Genomic DNA, 19,182 nt, shown 5'->3' with positions numbered 1-19,182 from the left:
TGAAGAGATAACTCGAATAGTTTAGAGGCAGAACAAAGGAGCGAGACTGGCCTATAGTTTATGGCGTCAGTTTTTGGGCCCGACTTGAATACAGGGAATACGCGAGAGATTTTCCATGAGCGAGGGAACGTGCCAGACCGGAGACAGTTATTAAACATTGAAGTGAACACTGGAACGAATATGTTTGCATACGTTTTTAGAATGGCGGCAGGAATACCATCTGATCCACAAGAAAGCGAGGGCTTTAGCCGCTTGATACTGGTCCGCACGATGTTCTCGTCCAGTTGGAAACAACCAGAGTTACCGCCCTGGTGACAAGGGGCGCTACTGTTATCACTGCCACCGCTAATTCCAAAAAAAGAAGAAAACTGACGAGCAAAGCAGTCGGCCACCTCCGCAACCTCATTGCCGTTGGAGTCTAGTAAACGAATAGATTCTTTAGTTTTACTAGATCTTGAATGAATGTACTTCCAGAAGGCTCCCGGTTGATGGGTTGCTTTAGCTTCTACTGACGCCAGGTACGAAGCATGATCACGCTTGTGCAATATTTTGCATAAGGCACGTAGGCGCCGAAACTCCTGAGCGAACTGGTTCGCACCAGAGCGCTTCATCTTTCTGTGCGCACGTTCTTTGAGTTTAAGGGCATCCCGCAATTCAGAAGAAAACCAGTGTGGGAATTTGAACTTCTTTGGTAAATATTGCGGGATGTATTTCTTCATACCCAAAAGTACAATCTCAGTAAAACGGTCAACTTGTTCATTGACATCAGGTTCGTCAATGACTGTCGACCAAGGGGCAGCAGAAAAGTAATCATACAGCCCAACGTAATCTCCCCGGGCGAAAGCGTAGCGAGGTTGCGTGTTGCAGGAACTTACGGAATGGTGGAGCATTGTGGAAAGGGAACAGGAAATAGAAAGAGGAGGATGAAATCTGTCAGGTCTGACTAAAGGACAATCAGAGTGTGACACACTAACATCATCAAAATTCGAAAAACACAGGTCCAAAATGTTTCCACTGCAGTTTTCTATGTGATTATGCTGTGCCATGGAAGTGAAAGACGAAAAATCTAGTAATCTATTACCCTTCTGTTCAATGTGGTGGTTATGGTGGGAACAGGATAGATGGCTCCACTGAACGCCAGGAGCGTTAAAGTCTCCAAGAAGGAGGACCTTGCGGTTGCATTGAGTAATAAGCTCTTTTTCAATGGAGGAAACTAACTGATTGAATGCGTCAGGAGCTACATCAGGGGGAATGTAAAAAACCCCAACAAGAAGTTTTTCAGTTTTAGAGATAAGAATTTCAACCCATACAGACTCATCTGCATTCTGAATATCACTACAAAGCACACTCGGGAGAGATTTGTCGACGGCAAGAAGGACCCCACCCCCTTTTTGTTTGCTTCCCGTCAAGGCACGATCACTACGATATACATGGTAATTTTGAGGGAAATAATCACTGGACAGAATATCAGGGCACAACCAAGTTTCAGAGATAGCTATTAACGGAAAACACGAAGCCAGAACATTACCAAAGAAGTCAGTTGCCTTGGTACGAAGACCGCGCACATTCTGATAAAACACATCCAAAGTACTAGTCATCATTGCTTTTCTTACGGGATGCGCTCAGAGCTGTGAAGCATGCCTTCGCGAAACATGCCTCGAAACTCCCTAAAGAGGCAGTCTTTCGGCCAAACAGCGGGGTCATTTAAACGCTCGAAAAACTCTTCACTGACGGATATATAAAAGGATGCGTACGTGTCAAACTTCGTCTTCAGTCGTCGGCAGCTCAAGGACGAGACACCTAAGGTTGACAGATGGGCATTAAGGCTAGCAGAGGTGGTGGATGGGGAAAGCTTTGAGACGAACATAGCTTTGGGGCGCTTCGGCTGCGGAACGACTACGAGTCCACATGTGTCCGATGCACCTACACATGCACGGCTTCGGCGCTTCTTCTCAATAGTAGTAGGAGGGTTACGATCAAGCACAGACACAGATTGCACCGGGGAAAGTGGGGACGGAGTGGGAGGCAGTGTCGGAAAAGCCGAAGACACCGACTGCAGCGGAGCCGACGTAGCCGACGGCGACACTTCTTTGTAGACAACTTGCGTGAAAGAAGGCTTTTCCAAGCTGCGACGTGCTTCATCCTGCAAGGCAGGGGGGCGGCGAAGCAATTCGGCACGCAAGGAGCACACCTCCTCACGCAGGGAACTAACCACCTTCGCATAATGGGCGCGGTCTCCCTCCCTCTCTTGGCGGAGACGGTCGAAAGAGAGCGCGTTTTCCCGGCGCATGAGATCGTTGTTCTCCCGCAGCCGGGCCACTTGGTCGCTGAGGAAAGAAATTCCGTCAAGCGCGTCGATGAGGAGTGCGCGAAGACCGGAAGCTTCGGCGTCAAGGTCAACCGGCTGGGACGGCGGGGCCGTGGCCTTCTCGACGACGGGCGGCGAGTCTCGTCGAAGGGAGCAGGGGGAAGGAGCCCCGCTTGCGGACGTGCCGATGTCGTCGCCGGCTCCGCTAGGCCTAGCCGCCGCTTCAGCCGTTTCACAGATGTTGCACTTGAACGGCCGAGCGCCAGAACTCAGGAGTTGAAGCTCAGCGTCCGGCCACACAACACACTTCGCGTGCACGCGTTTGTTACAGGAAAGGCAGCGGAAAAACTTTTGTTTACCGTAAAAAACACAAGAGCATAGAATACAGCAATCCTTGCTGGGCGCCATCTTGCCGCAATAATAATAATAATAATAATAATAATAATAATAATAATAGTAATAATAATAATAATAATAATAATAATAATAATAATAATGATGATGATGATTATTATTATTATTATTATGATGATGAACGGAGAGGCTAGAACCATTTCATGGCTAACGTAGCATTGACTTCTGGTTTCGCTTGTGTACCACACCATACCAGCTAGCAAGAGAACTACACATCACGTTTTTTTTTTTTAATTTTTCGCCCGCACCGCGAACTACCGTGCCTTTCCACGTGTAAGTGTGGTTGAGACTTAAGTTCTGAAGTGCCAGGCCATACTGTCGGCGTGTAGTGCGCGTCTCGGCTTCTATCTGTGATATCGGTTCGTCGGTGATAAGTGCTGGTGCTAGGAAACGAATAGGTGCGTCTTTTCACGAAAAGGTTACGATTTTAAATGCCGTCTCCGCTGGAAAGAAAGAAGGATGCAACCGCCAGGTATTGTATGCCATCTAGACCTTTCTCAACAGAGTGCGGTAAAGACCATGAAATTAGCGAAAGAGCAAAGTAACGCGTTAAGACGGCGAAACGTATCAATAGGCAAAAGCGATACTTAAGTTACCGTTGTTAATACGGTGGTAGGCGACCTTGCTTCTTTAGAGCGCCGTGTAGTGCCTAAGCTCGTTCGAAAGTAGGAGGCGCAAGAACGCAGTTTTTCGCTGTGAAATAAAACCGTGAAGGGTGAATTCACCTTCACTGATGTCTAGAATTTTGTTTTGCTTTCTGTTTCTATTCCCGCGAGCCTTAACTCGAAACCTGCAGTAACGAAAACATGGATGTTAAGAAAATTGGGAACTTTGGCAACTTCATTACGTCCAGGCTTAACTGTACCCACTCACATGTAACGGCGCGCACAGTACAAATAGGTTAATACTTCACGCACAAAACATCACCTGCTCACACCAAAAACAGGCAGAAAGCAGAACGCACCAGTTGAATTTTCTTCAGGCGGTCATTCTCTCTTCTTTGGAGCGCCGTGTAGTGCGTAAGCTCGTTCGAAAGCAGGAAGCGCACGAACGCAGTTTTTCTCTGTAAAATAAATGTATAAAGGGTGAATTAACCTTCACTGATGTCTAGAATTTCGTCTTGGTTGCTGTTTCATTCCCGCGAGCCTTAACTCGAAAGTTGCACGTAACGAAAACCTGTATGTAACAAAAATTGCGAACTTTTGTCAACTCCGTTGCGTCCAGGTTTAACAGTATTCACTCATATGTAGCGGCGCGCAAAGTACAAATAGGTTAATACTTCACGTACAAAGGCTCACCTGCTCACACTAAACATAAGCAGAAACCAGAACGCACGAGTTGAATTTTCTTCAGGCAGTTCTTCTCCCTTCGTCACATTTAAAAATATGGTAAATAATGACTCAATAACTCAGTAAAAAGGAAAACACCCTTTATCGCTGTACACATGTCCAGATTACAGACGCATTATAACTGCCTGGCGCTAAATTTTCAAAGCATGAAGCATGGAAACGAGGGCACCAAGCACAAAAAGAAAAAAAAATAAATAAAAAAGGCGCTTATTTAAATTGACGAGCGCGGTAAATAAAGCGAGTTGGTCGAAACGGTGGTCAAATGCGGATGAATGACCTCTCCGCGAGACAGCAATGCACCTTCCAACACTTCCACGCAAAGCCTTGCAGAAGTATTTTATGGCCTGCCAAGAGGAGGCTAAGGCTCTTTCCCCGGTGGCAGCCGAGCCGGCAGCACCGCAGAACAAGAGCACGCAAAACGGAACTCAATTAGGACGGATGGCTCTGGCGCGAGAGAAAAAGTGGAGAGGCCTGCCTCTTTGTGCCGCCGGTGAAAATGGCTGAAGAAGCGCGCGTGCTCGCTTCTCGCGAGACTTGAACGCGCATCGCTTAGCTACAGCCAGCTCTGGTCGCCTGGCCTTGCAGCGGGAAGATGCCTAGGTGTTGCAGATGGAGCGGGAGTCTCAGCCCGTAAAGAACGATGCATACTAATGGCCCCGTGTCTCCGGGCTTGACACATGGGCTCGGATCTCAAAACTTATCCTCGCTCGGAGAAGCGCTTTAACGCTGCGTGCTTTTTGCAAACTGTAAATTCGGAGCGCAGCAGTGACCGCTCTTCCGAGTGCCTTTTCCGCGTGGCTTGAGCCATGTATAGCCCGTGGCCATTCTTCAAGGTGAAGCGCTTTCGGCGCGCTCTCATGATGTCTACCGGAATGGCAGCCAAGAGGGCAGACGGTTGAGCTGGAAGCAGCTGCTAGCTCGAATGCGGAAAAGACTAACAGGCGGAAGAGAGCGGCGTATCTACGAATTTCAGCCGTCGCAGTTACTATATCGGCGGAAAGTCACGCATCATACGACTACTACGTTGAAAAGACTGAAGCGGTTAAATGCTTAAAAAACCTTCTGGGGACCCTGGCTCCCAGACCATTGCGCGATCGCTAGGTTTGGGCCATTGCGCGGCGCTTTTCCCCTCTCTCCCTGAAATGCCGGCTCGTCTCGGCGCCACTGTGTACAGCCGAGCCGCTCGTCTTCTCAAACTCCTGACTGAGGTGAAGGCTGCAGCGACCGTTGCGGCGATAAAACACTGTCACGCAGCGGGCGCTCCGCCCTAGTGGGGGAGCTAACCTCACCTCATTGGCCTGTTTGAACGATTCCCGAACCCCGCTCTCGCCGCGACGCGAACGCGCGCCCTGCGTGGGGGTCCGTTCGGGGAGACGCTTCCAGGACGCCGAAGGCGTTGGCCGAAGGTATGTGACGCTTTCTTTACCAGCCGGTTGCGCCGGCGAAAGCCCACCAGCCCTTCCGGCTGCGGCCCGTGCCTAAGGCTGCTCCTATTGTCCCTAGGCTTGCATAAGTAAGGCCGTACCTACCACTCGACAAAAACGCCGTGCGGTACGCGCCTGTGAGCGAATGGGCCCCGTCTCCCTCGCTGCTGCGAGCCGATCTGGCCAGCACGGCGATGCGTGCGCGCACAACGTGCGCGCACCCCGGAATTTGCCCTGACCGAAGAGCCCACTGGATTTGCGCCGACGACGCGCACACTTGCGCGTGGCGCCCCATCGCCTCTTTCACCTCAAGGGAAGTGCGTACCTGTACTGTAAATTATGTAATTGGGACTGTAAAATATGTGACTAGAACGTTAGTATAAAATAAACTTCTTCCCTCCGTACCCTGGGCATATTCCTTTGTCGCCCCTTTCTCCACCTGCCCAACAGAGGCGGTGTTGATTTGGCACGACGGCGTTTCAGTTTCGTGAGCGTGCTCAACTAGCTCGAACCCACGGTGGTTCCTCGCAGTGTGCATGAATGCCTGCCTTGTGCAATGCTAGGGTTATGCATATTGTGAGGTAGAGAGACCACAACCTTACACAAGGTACGTATAAAGTGGCTATTCGTTATGATGTTCACTCACAGGGTGTCACGGATTTTGTTCAGCTACGGGATAGAAACTGAGTTCAGCTAGCGGGTCTAGTTGTGGGCAGGAATGACCGAGAAAGTATATCACGGCGGAAGAGCATATCGTAAACACTGTCGGAAGGAAGCGGTTAAGTAGAAAGCTGCGCCAGAATGAATGAATGATTTTATTGTCAAGGAAAAGGAAAGGAAAGACCACCAGCAGGCGTAAATTGTCACACCTATGGGTGGACACCGGAACGCCTGCTGGTGTGGCAGTTGGGGCAGAGGATGACAGATTCATAGAGAGGAGAGACAGAGGATAGAGGTGACATATTTACAGAACTCAGGGGAAGGAGGCGCATATTTACAAGTTAACACACACTCACACGCACAAAGTCTGGTTCAGGGAAAAAAAAGAAAAAGTAGAAAGTCACTGAGCAAGGGAGTGTAGTGCCAGGCATACGCCTGAGGCATACAGGTAGCCGCCCAGCGCCTCGTGGACGCTGCTCCTCTTCCTCCGGGGGCGGCCAGCAGTTCCGGCCTCCCTGCCGCATACTCGGGAGACTCGAAGAGCAGGTGCGGCAGGGACTGGACATTTGCATGACAGTGCTGGCAGGCAGGGCTGTCGGCCAGCCCCAGGCGGTGCTTTCAGCCGTCCACACAGCGCCCACGCGGAGGCGCACGATTGCCGAACGCTGCTTGCGCCAGCGCCTCGATGATTGCAACACAACCGAAAGTTCTACAGCAGATCAAGACAAGGTTCAACTAGGATTTCGCCTGGATGTTCTTGTAAGCTTTTAAGCATCAACCTTAATTTTTATTGTTATCGTATTTTTGAGTTTTCCGCTGAAACTTTGAAGTCATCTGTTTCATTTTTTTTGCTTATCCTACAAATTGGATTGAACTGATAGTCATTTTTCTGGAATATGCCACAAAGGATTTAGGTTCAACCCTAAACCTAATGAGTTGAAAGAGCAAACTAGCAGAACGTATATGTTTCTCGAAACTGCGTTAGACAGCTCTAGCGTCTCTCGTATGTACAAAGATGATGAACAAAAAGAAAGCGATTTTCTCTGCTTTTTCGCCTGTGCCTTTTAGCCGCCTTCTTTGACAGCATCGTTTCCGCATGACTTTTTAAGCATTATTTGTGCCGGTGGCAATGTTTATTGTAGACTGCGAAAATCCACGGTTTTCCTCTATAACTACTCTGTTTGTTCCTGTGCCGTTGCCTTCCCATCCGTACAAACAAGCCCCGAGACCAACGCCCAAGCTTTTGTTTTATCCGGAGAGACACGCGTTGAGCGGCAACAAGGTGCGGCACTTCAAAGCCTCGAAACAAACCGATAACTGTAGGGACAAAGACAGCGTTTTCAGACTTCCACATGTAGCGTGTCGTAGCACCGAAACAAACGAAAGAAAAGGATTCGAAGGGAAGGACACCGTGGTATTGGTGCAAGCAGGGCCTTTGATGTCTATTCTTCTTAAGTTGGCTTTTAAGTGCGAATGCACTTCTTAAGCGAGCCTGAAGCGTCCGCCGCCGTCCGCATAGCAACAGCAGCGGGTGCGCGCGCTCCTCGTCTTCCTTGGCAACGGGGGGAGATGGGCGCGCGCTGCCTGGCCGCTGACATGGCACATACCCACGTGGGGGATTGGCCAGGAATCGCCTCGTCTTCCTTGGCAACGGGGGGAGATGGGCGCGCGCTGCCTGGCCGCTGACATGGCACATACCCACGTGGGGGATTGGCCAGGAATCGGGCGTGAGAAGGGCTAATGCACCCGCTTAAAGGAGTACTGACACGAAATTTCAAAGCTGAGATCCGCTCTAGCAATCAAGTACAACGACAACACAAATAGGTGTCTGTGAATAAATGCATCTTTCTTTCTTTGTAGTTGTGTGTGTGTGTGTGTGTGATCTCCCTTTCGCGAACATTACCGAACCGCGCAAATTCAACTCGTGCATTTGCACTTTCACATTCTTCCCCTCGGGGAAATGCGGGGAATTTTTTTATCCGGTTACTACAGCTGGCGTCAGCCCAGTGACGCAGTCTTACAAGATTCAAAGAAAGAACAACCGAATATGCTGTGCAGTTCGCCAACTAGCGTCGCAATTTATTTAGAGTAGCGACAGACTGCTCAGCTAGTCATTGTAGTGTTGCAAGGAAGAAGCTTGTGAACTATTAGAGTAACCCTTGAAGTACCTCCCCCTCCCCTGCTGCCTTTGCTGATAAAAAAAGACAAAGTAAAAGTCAGGTTCGGTTTAGTTTGGTTTGGCTTGGCTTTATTGTCGGGGAGGCCTCCAGGCACCGGTCTGTACATTGCAATGTCCCACACCATATTAAATTGCATCAAATCTCAGGCGATGGCGTGCCCACAACGCAATGAATAAATTCATTAGAATAGTACTATAGTTATTCGTCGTGAACATGTTCCACGCCTTGCTTTTCTCTTCCGAGTAATCGTCCCCTCTTCCCTTCAACCCAGCTCCCGTCTCGTTTGGGGCGAAATTTAAAAATAATTCAACGGCTTCCGTTTGGGGGGAGGATGTCGAGTGCACAAAAGTGCATACTTGCAATGTCATGCAGTAGGGCATAAACTGCCTGCTGACGCTTTGAATATGCACGCTTCGTTGCTAAGGAGTACGTAGGAAACCGTATAACGACATGCTCTCAGGGTACCGCAGCTCTTACGCGCGTAGCCATAATGCCATAAACTACACGAATGAAGTTTGCACTTTATAAAACGTAAAAAAAACGCTCTAAGTAACCTAGTAATTATGATTTCGCGCGAACGCCACGCTGGTATAGTAAAGCGAGAATTTATGGATTTTCTTAAGTATTCTACGGCATCAAAACGCGTACAGGCGGAAATGAGCAAGATTCAAAGAGAAAAGACGATGAACCGAAGCAGAAAACCATAGCATAGCAGTCGGCAAAGCTATCAAGAGAGAAACGGGGCCTGTTGGTTCTCGTTTGGGTAACGAGATTTTGAAGTGCGTCGCGCGTCGAGATAAACGAAAGTGCGAAAGGAAAAGTCGCGCGCAGCTTGCACGAGTTAAGGAATCCGGTACACAAGTGGGGATAAAGAGGGCACGTCATCATCCCAGAGTAGTCTCCAGCTGCAAGGCAGCGACTAAGCATAACGCACGCGTTTGCCGTTGGCGACGCGAGAAGATTCTGGCCTGCGAACGTTATAGCGAGGAATCTTTGCCTGTTTCGTCTTCTGAGCCTTGGGACGTGTCTCTGCATTCCTTTCAAGCCTGTCTTACTACGCCCCAGGGCAAATAGCTGCCTGGATACCTCGACAAAAAAGTTTTCTACTCCAGGGTAAACTTCCGTCGTTAACCAGGTTTAAGGCAGTGAATATTTTAGTGGGGTTGTGAGACGCAGCACTAGCCCTGGGCTGGGATTTCTGCAATCTTTTGGTAGCGTTTGTCAGGAACCTAGCAAATAGTAATGAGGCGTGCAAGTAGAGGTTCTTAGGTAGTAGCCTTTTCAAATCCAGTAGCGAGGTAAAACGTCCCCCTGAAACAACGAAAGATGTGCCGCTGACTTCAGGTTTTGAAATAATCCTCTGGACGACAGGACCTCTTTTTAACGGCTGCTGCATCCTGCAAGGTCTTTGCGCAGTTACGTGCATGATACGGAAGAAAGGTAAAGTACGGGAGAGGCAGGGAGGTTAACCAGGGTACTGTCCGGTTGGCTACCATACTCATGGGGATGGGGATACGGATAATTGAAAGAGAAATAAAGGACCCCAGTGCATAATAAAGGAAAGAAGAATAGGAAGAAAAACAGAAGGCGTAGCCACGGCAATTACAAAGCGAGTACAAAGCACGCACACAAAACAAGAAAATGCACAAAACTAAGGCGGTACACCGACAAAATTGACGAACTAAGGACGCTGCAGTGTAGTAATGTCCCTACAATCGTTGAGATAGGCCGGTGTCCTTCAAAAAGTGAAGTAAGGCTTTTGTAGCCTTTTAAGGCCTGTGGTGTACAACGCCTATGACCGAAAATAGCCTGTGCTGTAACGGGGCGGTCGTCGTGTATGCGAAGTGTTGTGGAAAGGTGTTGCATGGGAGTTGTTAATGGGTCACAATGACACAGAAGGTGTTCAATGATCTCTTCGGTGGTGCACACATCACAAGTAGGGCTGTCGGTCACGCCAATCGTGAAGGAGTAAGCACTGGTGAATCCAACACCTAGCCGGAGGCGACGAAGTAAGGTGACGTCCGATTGTGGCACATTAGTAGGCAGGTGGCGCTGCAAATCAGGGTCGACCGAGTGAAGACGAGCGTTCGAGAACCAGGGTAGCTGTAAGACTTAAGTAAATTTGTCATCCACCTAAATGCTGCCATACGGCTCCAAAGGAAGGCTATACAGCTTCCTCAGAAACTTCGCAGTTGAAGAAAAATTCGTCCTGGTCCAGGATTTCAACACGGGACCACCGCTTAGCCGGAGTAGTCGCTCTACCAACTGAGCTAACCAGGAGGCTAGTCATTTGTAGCGCGAGAGCGAATGGATCAACAACTCGAAGTGAAGGACCTGTTCTTCACTTCGAGTTGTTGATCAATTCACTCTCGCGCTACAAACGACTCCTTCACTTCGAGTTGTTGATCAATTCGTTCTCGCGCTATAAACGACTAGAGCCCTGGTTAGCTGAGTTGGTAGAGCGGCTGCTCCGGTTAAGCGGTGGTCCCGGGTTCGAATCCTGGACCAGGACGAATTTTTCCTGTCCACTTTGAGTTGTTGATCAATTCGCTCTCGCGCTACAAACGACTAGCCTCCTGGTTAGCTCAGTTGGTAGAGCGACTGCTCCAGTTAAGCGGTGGCCCCGGGTTCAAATCCTGGACCAGGACGAATTTTGCTGCAACTGCGAAGTTTCTGAGAAAGCTGTATAGCTTTCCTTTGTAGCCGTATGGCTGCATTTAGGTGGATGTAAAACTTCCTTTACAGAAACTTACTCCACCTTGGGGATTTCACCTAAATCTGTTCGATTAAGACTTAAGGAATTGTTCGACTCGCTTTTTAAAACGAAGTAGGCGCTACGCGTGGGTAGATGCCTACGCGTACAGTTATCGAAATATATTTGTATATAACTATACTTTGTGCACTGAAGTGCTAGCTAGCCGAAATGGTGGGTTGTATACGAGATACGGGAATACCTTTTGAATCTGAGTGGATGCGAAAGACAGCTATGGTGGTTGTTCACATAAAGCAGAAATTTGTGTGACTGGATTGAAATGAGGCAAAAATTTGGGCTAGTTGGTGTCGAGCATGAGGAGATTTAAAATTTTCTACTATAATTTTAAAGCCACAAACCACATCGCGAACATCCTACGGTTGAAACACGAATTCATGAAATACCCCCTCCCCCCGGATTTTTGAATTTCTCGTTTATCGATCGAAGTCATTTTGTCGACGAAGTCGTTGATCTTGAAGTCGCTTTAAAGGATGCGGTGTTTTTTTTAAGCTTTGGTCCACGCCAGGAAGCCGCCTGTAGATAGGTATAAAAATAAAATTCACATTTTCAGATTTGATGTTGAGGGTTATATTGATAAATACTAATACAAAACACGTGAAAAAAATTTGAACATACCTTGTGCAGCCTATTGTTTCTATTTATGAGCTATGAAGAGAGCAAAAGCACGCGAGATACAAGCTGAGCTTTAGCAGCTGATTTCTAACTTATGTCTAATTGATATGACTTGGTGCTCATGCAGTTGCGGTACATCTTTTAAAAGCCTTTGAGACGAATTTTTTCTTGGCCCTTCAAAACGCATTCCGAAATCGCACTAATTACAGTACTTACCCTTGCCTTCGATGTCCTACTTAACCCATGCATGCAAATGTACGTCACGAAGACGCACAAACGCATTCGAGGACGAAAACGGCAAAAGCAAAAGCAAAATGAGAACTTCTAAGCCACGCTAACGAATGACACCAGTTCTCCGAGGAAAACTCATTGGTCTTTCCTAATCGCGATTAAGGTCGAATCACAAGGCGGGTGAAAACGAATGAAATGGAAATGAGCGGGGCACCCTTGCGACAAATCCAGCGACATCCCCCTGCATGCTGATCTTACTCGAGAGGCAGATGGTTCAGCCGGTCATCTGGCGCTCCAAGACTAAGAAAGGCCGCACTCGACACGGCGGCATAGTGGGTGGACGAGGTCGAGATTAATCGTTAATCGCCTTTTCTCGAAACGTTACGAGATGGCACCCGTTGTCGCTTCTCTTTCACGTGGTACCCGAATCCTGAGCACCTCTTAATTGGGGTGCTCTGAGAAGAAGTGGCGGGTGCGCGAATAGTTCTTCCCTGATTACTGCATTTTGCTAGCTTTTAATTTCGGCACTATAAACAAAGCGAGGAACACTCTCAGCAAAGGTCACAGCATCTTTTTGCATCTTGCCAAATGAGAAATAGTTTCCTAAAACTAAAACAAAAAAGCCGTGCATTTTTTAAATGCAGAGCATTTCTTTAACTCACGATGTCACCCGGCGTTGTCGGCGTTGGCGTGCCTCGGCGTCCGCAAGAGCCGTTCCAGGTGCACCCTCTCCCCCACTGCTCCTCTCCCGCATCACGCTACCCTCCTCGCTCTCAACAACAGGTCCGCACCCCTCCCCCTACACTATATAAAAAAATAATACTTACCGGCGCCTGGTTTCGATCCCACGACCCCGCGGGCGGAACGCAAGGTACATGGTGCTCTACCCACTGCGCCACAAAGCCGACACAGAATGGAAGGCTACGAACGCGCCTTATATCCTTGACTCATTCAAACTACGTCAAGAAGCTGCTGATACAACGCATTCACTACCACCAACTCACCAAACACTAAACGTTAACGCATTACACCCAGCCCCTATGCGACGCATTTACTCGAGTCCCCCTCGCGGATGGGCCCTTTTTTATCTGAAGCAACAAATAATTCCAACCAGATTTACGCTATCATGCAAAATGAGGGAAAGGAGGAGTGGGGGGGGGGAGGTAAACTCACAAACGTCTCATGCGGGCATATTTAATTCCCGTAAATCCCGTCTTATTTGTATTAGAAATTTTCCTATGGAATGGGGTGGACCACAATGGAGACTATTTTTTGAATATGCAATTCTGTTTTCATTCAGAATCACGCATCAAATAAGTACTCAGTGCCAAGAACTAATTACAAAGTTTTCGCAATCCACATCTTGCTATCATGGGGAGCCCATTGTTAAATGTTCGCTTTAGCCCGCCTTGAAATTGTTTTTCTTGTTCCCGAGCGAAGATACATGCATGCCTCATGGGCTCCCGGGTGAAAATAAACGAATACATGGCGTGCTCAGGGCCCATAACTCTTCCCGAGGTGCGTCACATTCCCCTCGATCATAAATGAAGTCGCGTTAAATCAACACGAGCTTCTCGCGTATAGATATCCGCAGTACTCAGGGTGGAATTGCTTCGTTCCCAGCTCAAACCCAGCTGTGTGTGCGGGAAATGAATGTTATATGCATTTCAATTAAACACAATTGTGCCACGAACCAAACGCCAACGAACTTCGACCGTTGATCGGGAACCAAGCTAGTTGAATCCGAGAGCAGTGTTGCAGAGTGGGCAGACCTATTGCATTCGCATTCGATTCAGAGGAATTAGAATTTTCCGCCATTAAATTACATCATATTCCGCGGAATCCCGAAATTTGCCCAATCAAATTTCTAGAATGGCCTCGAAGTTCAATTTCATTCCTGCAATTTCCCGACGTTTGATTTTGAATAGTATTTTTCAATAGGGTGATGAGTTACCTCCAAACGCAACGAGGAGCTGATGTCATCGGACACGCTGAGAATTGAAAAAGTATGCATGCGCCTCGTTAAAGTCGATGGGTCGCAGCAGCTTGGCGATGTCTTGTGCAGTCACCACCCTTCTAATTCACCAACGGCCAGTTTTTCCGGTCCGTATTACTCTATTTGCATGACCAACATGTTTAAATGGGTTCCTCTTGAGCGCGCCGCTAGAGAAAGAATACGTAGCCGTTTCTTGTTTCGTTTTGCACATCCTGTCGCGTTGCTGAGTGTATGATATCCCGAAACAGGAGTGACCACTAACAGACGACATTTTGACATTTCATGATTATAATTTATTTAGTTTGCGTCGTTTCCTTCTTCTATACCTTAGTATGACTGAAGGCATTGGATAATCTCTCTTATTACGCCGACGTTCAGTAAGTTAAGTAACCTTATCATTCAGGCTAACGCCTAATGACACACCAAGCAACGCCAAGTGCATAGTACGTAAAGCTGCGTACCCGTCGACGACGTTCTGCAGGATTAACGACGGGTCGTGGGGTGGTGGTGCTGATTTATTAAGAAAGCGCGGAAGAGAAAAGAACTGGGGATATTAACTCAGTCGTGCAATTCACCCTTATAAAACCCAGCCCAGGGAAAGGAAGTGGGGTTCGGGATAGGAAGAGAGGAAGACAGGGAAGAAGTAGGTGAGTGGGGGACAGTCTATGCCGCGTTCGTCTCGTCCCAGGCGCGAAGGCTGCAAACGATGCACTAGTCCTGTCACAACCAGGAAGTTGAGGAGGTGCTGGAAGACATCCCGTCGGAAGGCTTCCGGACCCGTTGGGAACAGGAAGCCTTCCAGCTTGTGGCTTGGTGCATCTCTGCTGATGCGTCCGGGCAGGACCCGTGGGGCCCGCCCACTGACCACTCGGTCATCCGGATGCAGGGCCTCCACCACCCGGGCCAGGATAGTCCTTGCAGCGTCGAATGACACCACGCCCCGGGAGGCTGGGAACCCTGCCTTCCGAGCAGCTCCCTTGGCCAGGGCGTCTGCAACCTCCTTGCCCATGATGTCCAGGTGGGATGGCAGCCAGTGAAGTCGCAGTGATATACACGAGTCCGCCCCTCCCTCCGCCGAGCCAGCAGATCGTCTGGTTACATTTGATCGTTTTCACATCTTTTTTAGTCCACTGGTCACACGTTTCTCAATGAATGTTTATGAGTATACAGCAAAAGCTCGTTAATTCGAACCGCAAGGGTGCGTCGTCTCAGTTCAAATTAATGAAAGTTCGAAATAGCGAAAGTGGAGGATAACCACCGTACACTGTGACTCAATTTTATGCTTGAGGACGTCCGTGATTGCAGTTTGAAGACAACAGCCAGGAGTGTGCGGTCTAACGAGCGGATGCATCGCCTCCTGATCCCCTTCTTCAAAACTGAAGAAGAGACAGGTGGCATTCCCACCGACCTTCATTTCCGAGACGACGTCCGCGCCGGTGCTTCGTGGTCCTCCTCCGTGTCGTCCCTGGCAGCTTCAGGTTCTGCGCAACGTACTGAGAAGAGATGTTCAAATCTATTCGTGCGCGACACCATTCCGCTCCCGTCCATAAATCCGGGTAGGGGCGGCGGGTAGGCCGAAGATGACGGCTTTGGCAGTAGCTAGCAACATGGCCAACCCGGTGGTAGTTGAAGCAGATCGCCCTGTCGTCCCCCGTCCTCAATTCAGCTGGATTCCTGTAACTGAACGGGCGATAAGTATTTCGGTTAGCCGTTTGGAAAGGGGTTTCGTGGCTGCTGGGATGGTTCACAGCACAGACGGAGCGTATGCCCAGGTTTTCGATCTCCTGACGAACCACGGCTTGTACAAGCGGGATGTACGTGTGGTTGTTCTCAGATGCGTGCTGAAATAGGGAGGCTGGTGCCATTGCCTCGACCTCGCGTTGTATGGCGCGCGTCAGACCCTCAGGAGAATCTCGGCCAACGCCACACGGGGAATGTCGGCGAGTGTCGGGGAATGTCGGTACGGGGTCCTCTCACGAAGATGTCTGAGCTGTTCTCGTCAGTTCAGTGAACGGTACTACGATGCGGCGGCTTTGGCCAGCTCAAACCTCTTGCATTCCTTGCATTGACAGTGGTTCAGTCTTTGCAGAGCAGCAAGTGAAAGGCGTCGTTCGAGACTCCTACGAGCACATGACCTACTTTGTCGGCCTTTCTCATCTGGGCGTCAGCCTTCCTGCAGAGGGACAGCACGTCCTGGATATAGGACACGCAGGACTCGGTGGTTGTTTGTGCGTGCGTCGCCAGTTGCTTTTTTGCCGCTTTCGACAATCATCTGGTTCGCCAAATAGTTCCCGCAATGGGGACTTGCAATCATCCCAGCTGGTAAGCATGTGCTCGGTCGTTTCATACCAGACCGGGGTGTCCCCTTTAAGCAACATCCTACGTTGGCCAGCATGATTGTCGGGTCCAACCTGTTGTGGGCACTGACGCGATCATACATCTTGAGCCGATCCTGGACATCGACGCCATCGGAGAGGAAGCCAGGTTCACGAGGGTGGGAGATGATGACGAACGGTGGCGCAGATCCAGAGGCTCCAGAAGTCAACATCGTTCCTTCTGGGATGCGGTGGCCACTCGGAAGCTCCGTTTTGGGTAGCACCACCACCACAGATGTTGCAGAGCAGGAAAAATGCCTATTTACAAGTAAAACGGAGAATATACTCTATTTAAGATAATTTCCAAGGCAGATTCAGGCAGGCAGCTAGGTCGTTCTGCTATTGCGCACGGTAGTCCACCAGGGCGTCTTCTTCTTTCTTGACGGCTAGCTAGGCTGCCCACACAACCTTGGCACCTACCCACTTTGGGGGGAATGCGCCCTTTGCAAACGGTTATCTAATTTCTGTAATAACCGCCACGTCAGCAGAGACTACTTTTGATGTAATTGGAAGCCGAAGGCCAAAATTCAATGCGCCACTAGCCTCCGCAGCTTCCCGAACCCGTAACCGAGTGCTTGCTCTGCGTCCGCTGAAGCAGCTGGCATGAACGACGCAAATTCGCTTCGCGCGGTTGCGGGGGCGCGCTATTCTTCTTTCTCCGGAAGTGCGCGTCTGCTTGTTCGGGTTCGCCTCTTGAACTGACCATTGCGTATGCCGTACTTTGACAGCACGTTATTGAAAGTGCACACCGAAGGACGTCCAATACCGTCTACTTTATCGCGCACGCGTTTCTAATACTGGTAGCGTGCGCTGTACCACCGATCAAAGGGACCCCAGCTAGTCCGAACTCCGGCTAATTCGAACGTGCGCTGTACCACCGATCAAAGGGACCCCAGCTAGTCCGAACTCCGGCTAATTCGAACAGATTTCCTATCCCCTCAGAGTTCAAATTAACGAGGTTCGACTGTAGCGACATTTAAAAGTGGCGTTTGGATCAGCAGGATAGCCAGTATGCTTATTACGTTACGTACAACTATACTTTAGTCACCATTATTTCCTAGCATAGTAGCTTTCAAACAAAACATTGATGTTTCAACACATGGCCATGTTAGCCTTGCAAACGTTCAGTGCTCGAGCTGTTTCTTTGAGCACAACTTGGCAGGGAACCATCATAACTACATTTTTGGACTGGTATCCCAGTGCATTCTGACAATGATTGACGGCTTCACCAACTGGCTCGAAGCACTGCCCATCCCGGACATCACTTCATAAAATGTCGCCAAACACTTTGTTTCAACATGAGTTAACTGCCTCGGCTGCACCGGCATTGTTACCACGGATCGAGGCAGGCAATCTGAATGGGATCTCTCCACGTCCCTCAACCGCCTGCTGGGGACTAAACCATGCCGCACCACGGTATACCATCTCTGTGTCAACGACGTCATTGAGCGGCTCCATTGCCAGCTCAGGGCTGCCCTCACTACGCGCATAGATCGAGAGCACTAGGTTGATCCCCTTCCTATAGCGCTTCTTAGCCTGCCTGAGTCCTCCTTCGGGATCCGGGCTGTTCAACACCCGAAGTTGTACGGCGCACCCCTGGGACTTTCTGTTGACTTGTTCGTCCCTTCGGCCTTCGCGCCTCAGCCGCTGCAGTACCTCTCATGACTGCAGGACTGCATTCATAAACTGCGTCCGGTCCCGCCTCGATCTTCTGACCCCAGCAACTTTGTGGATCCCGGCCTTGCGTCTTCGACCCAAGTTTTCCTCAGGCGAAATGCTGTACAGGCGCCCCTTAGAGCCTCCTACGATGGACCGTACCAGGCACATAACAAGACGCCGAAACCCGCCATCACCATGTCCAATACCCACGAAGAAGTCGTCTCCTTTGACCGCGTCGAACCAGCCTACATCGAGGCGCCCCCCAATGAACTCCGCTCAGAAGTCACAGCCCTAACCTCCCACCTGCCTATATTCGAAACTACCTGACTCCTGCCTCGCCGTCATGTGCGATTCGGCATTTGTCTGCGCGGAAGGCCCTGTAGCGGCCCTTCGTCAACGCTCTAAGCTGGCGCCTTGGCGCCGGCTACGAAAGACGAGGAAAATAAGGAAGAGCGGCACGTTCTTGGTGCACCAGCCCAGCAGGGGCAGCCCGATTTTGGAAAGCCTGCACACTGATACTCTCCATGGGGGCGCTCCACTGCGGCTCTCGACAAAATCCTTCTGTTGAATTGAATTCCGCACGAGCGCATTCCCTGCTTTGCGCCCAGTTCTTAGGTTAATAGCCTCCAGAAGGCAGTCTGGCATTCTGACTTTCTAGGTGAAATTGCTTTAACGAGCCTGGATTGGTAAACACGGGAAGATTTCGCTTTTTGCGCACTGTGCACATAAAATATACGTGTGTGCACGTTTATAGCAACAGAATACTAGCCCAAGCTTCGTGTGTAGTCTTCAACGTTAGGGTGTTTAAATAAAAAGGTAAATAAAATTCTCGAGAAAATTCGGGTTTACGCTGACGCGGGCACAAAGCTGGTTTCTGCAAATGCAGATATTGTACAATCATGGACAACTGAAACGCGATCACGAAAATACGAACCAGAACACAGTAATAGCGTTTTCTCTCTTTCCATACAGGTCAACTTCACACGTGTATTAGTAACAGTAAGGAAGTTGGGAAATCTAGCTTTCCAAAAATGCCAATAGCGCGCCGATATTTCGGCCACACGAAGAGGATTTTTTAATTTTGCGTGTCCTTGTTCACATTTGTGTGTTCGCGTTTCGCTTGTCCATGACTGCACGTATACCTGTTGCAAGGCCGGACACGACCGCACTTCTGTCTACAATTTCAGGCCTCGCAACGACC

Source organism: Haemaphysalis longicornis, unplaced genomic scaffold (assembly GCF_048455015.1).
Source record: "Haemaphysalis longicornis isolate Haplotype H1 unplaced genomic scaffold, Haemaphysalis longicornis Haplotype H1 scaffold_7, whole genome shotgun sequence".
Classification (NCBI taxonomy): domain Eukaryota; kingdom Metazoa; phylum Arthropoda; class Arachnida; order Ixodida; family Ixodidae; genus Haemaphysalis; species Haemaphysalis longicornis.
Note: the sequence above shows the minus strand (reverse complement) of the source record.